Source organism: Thalassophryne amazonica, chromosome 7, assembly GCF_902500255.1.
Source record: "Thalassophryne amazonica chromosome 7, fThaAma1.1, whole genome shotgun sequence".
NCBI lineage: Eukaryota > Metazoa > Chordata > Actinopteri > Batrachoidiformes > Batrachoididae > Thalassophryne > Thalassophryne amazonica.
The window spans coordinates 104,369,334-104,372,539 of record NC_047109.1 but is presented as its reverse complement, the minus strand read 5'-3'; the positions used below and the strand labels follow the sequence as shown (position 1 = coordinate 104,372,539).

General features: G+C 41.5%; 1 non-coding gene across 1 annotated transcript; it reads right to left on the bottom strand.

Moving 5' to 3' along the window:
* Positions 1–1,885: 1,885 nt before the first annotated feature.
* Positions 1,886–1,965, bottom strand: trnag-gcc. Its single transcript has one exon. It is a non-coding gene; the product is annotated as a tRNA-Gly (tRNA).
* Positions 1,966–3,206: the final 1,241 nt, after the last annotated feature.

The following is a 3,206-nucleotide window of genomic DNA, read 5'->3' as shown; positions in this document are numbered from 1 at the left end:
TTTTTACTAATAGCCTTACGAGTGTGCATATCATGAATGCTTGGTCTTGTTGGATTTGTGAGAATCTACTGAATCTACTGGTACCTTGTTTCCCATGTAACAATAAGAAATATACTCAAAACCTGGATTAATCTTTTTAGTCACATAGCACTACTATTATTCTGAACACTACTGTATGTAGGTGAGTTCTGGAATTGCCCAGGCAAGATCAAATTTAAAAAGATCAGTCATTGGAGACAAGATCATTGTGGTCAGTGGTCACTGGGTTTTCACTGTGATTTGTACCAAACTTGGCCCATATATATAGGTGGGTTCCAGAATAGTCGAAGTGAGGTAAAGTTTGTGAAGGTCAGTCATTCGGGTCAAGGTCTACCTGTTTCTTGGTCTACTCCTCCCACGTCCTGTTGCTGGTTTCTGCCAAACTTGATATATCAATGAAGGGTGACCCTGAAGTTGCCTTTAAACAACACATTTTGGCAAATTCAAAGAATTTGCTATGCAACCAGATCTGCACCAAATGTGGCACTCAGGTGGATTCCAGAGTTGCCCTCACAAGTTCAGGGTGAAGGTCAAAGTCAGATGTCAGACTCCCATAGCCCTTTTGACTTCAAGTCTATTGATAATATAATGCAGTGATGAGAATTTCATCATTATATAAAATGGTCATAATGAGCCACTCATTAGAAGTTAAAATAGTTTAAAAGGACAAAATTATTTGAATGAATTTTTGCCATGTGTGAATTTAATTCCAGAATGTAAAATATCCATCATTTCTTATTTATGGAGTGTCACTTGCAACAGTCAATAACAGTCAGGCCTCAGTTTACACGCTGTGTGCTTATTGTATAGCAAGCCTCAAAGGCAAGAAACCAAAATTAGATTTCTCCCACTGTTCAGAAATCTGACATTAAAATGTTCCTGCATTGTTCGAATGAATGAATAGAAAACAGACAATGCCTCTTAATTTTTCACTGTAGTTCAACAATATGGCAACATACCCTTTTGAAATGATCCTTTTCATTCAATTCAAAATGACTGTGAGAATATAACTTTGTCAGATGAACCAGACATTCCCAAAATATAGAAAATTCTTTTACACAATCACAGTCATGACTCATTATGTAACAAGGGTGTCCTTAAATCCTCTTATTCACAATTCTGTCACTAAAATATGCAGGGAATGGTATAAAAAGAAAGCATTAAAACCACAGTTGAAGAAATACTTGTTCCCCTATTGATGCTACACCATCCAGCTTCACTATCCAGATGCATTTTATATGAAGAAGGGTAGTGATGTGTTCGAGAAACAGCTTGGCAGCTAGTTTGACCATTAATTTGTGGTCCTTTAAAAAGTGGCCACCACACATAAAAAATTGATGTAATTCTCAGACTGCTATTATTTCTATGGAATTACCCTCAAAAAAAAGTTGACATTCTGCATTTAATAAAATTCATTATTCCCTTCCAACTAGATTAAGACTAAAATCAAGGTTTCAATGATGTTCTGGACTCAGCCATTATGTATCTGTATCTGGTGAAAGTGTCAAACCTAAGGGCCCCTTCACACATCGTGCGAATAAAGTACATCTCAGGGCGACTCACAGTGAAACAGCTCGTATGATTGAACCATAAAACATCGCGCAGACGGGCACCGTGCAGCCGTGCACGATGCTGGTGTGATGGTTCGTGCACGTGGGAACACAGTTGCACGATGTGTAATCACATTGTGCAGGTGCTGTGAAGAAAAAATGAATAAAAAATTTTTTAAAATACATGCTGCGACAGTTTTGTGCACGCAGGAACACAGCAGCTTTTCACAGCAGCTGCACGATGTGGTTACACATCACGCAGCTGCTGAAAATAAAATAAATAAATAAAAATTACATGCCACCCACGGGACTCGAACCCGTGCCTTCCAAAAGCTCTGATTGGCAGTCAGAAACTTTACCACTGAGATAGAATCGCAGTCCTGTGAAAGCTGCAGGAACCTGCCTGAAAATGAAATAAACTTATACACCATATAAAAACACCGCATTTATCAAGCAAGCAATAAAAATATGATCCGTCTGTTCTTCTACAGATGACCCATGGTCACAGACATACAGTTATGAAGGGGCCCTTAAATAACCCTGGTTAAATAAAAAGAAAAAAAGCCACAGGATTCAAACCCACACCCTCTGATTACCAGACAGGAACTTTACCACTGCACTACAATCACTGTCTTGTAACAGCAGTGTGAAAATGGCTAAAATCAACAAGCAGATAAATGTATTTTCTAAAAAAAAAAGGGGGGGAAGCGCTGTGATAACTGACCAAACTACATTTGGTAAGGCATATTTCTGCTGATACGTGACTGAAAGCGGCATATTTGTCATACTGTTGACTTGTCCTGCGGTGCGCCGCTCACAGCCCGACACGCGTGTCCTGTCAGACGTGACATTCAGATCACCTGCTTTGTGTGCAAATGGACTGACGGCCCGTTTCTCCTCCCATCGCAAAAGCGATATGTTTTTATGTATTTACACACAACCACACACGCACATCCATCAAAACACAGGACATGTGTTGCAGCTGTGGTGTCCAGAACTGGAGATGTCCCAACAGCTGTGGGGCAGTCAGCCATGTCCCCTGTCCTGTCAGCGCACAGACCAAGATGTCACTCTGTGATCAGATGAGAGATGCCTCGCCTAAGGGGAGTGTGCAAACCACATGCACAGATGTATGTGTGTGTGTGTGTGTGGGGTGGGGGCGCATGAAACACATGCGCACGTGTTGTGGGGGGAGCTGACACTCTGGCATGCCACATGTACACTCGGCAATTTCACGGTCGTGGGGCACATAGACAAATTTTACATCCAGCCGCTGGTGTGTGCAAATAGTTGTAGCAACAGGCATTAGAGGCAGCTACGAAATTACACATTTTGCACACGATTCCTGCTTCATGCACACTTTGTGCACAAATCGACTAAATTCACACTATGTGTGAAGGGGCCCTAACATTCGTGTCTCTAAGTTCTCAGTCTTTGAGACTGAGAGACAATGGGAAGAGCCTATGGAGTCATAAGGTCACTGGACAGAGGTATTTGGTGATGCCAATATCTTTGCAGGAGAACAAATGTCCAGGTCTTTAGGGTCCTGGTGCTTCCTGTCTTACTGTGTTGTTGTGCAACTTGGACACTAACCAGCAACCAGCAGGTCTTTCCAGA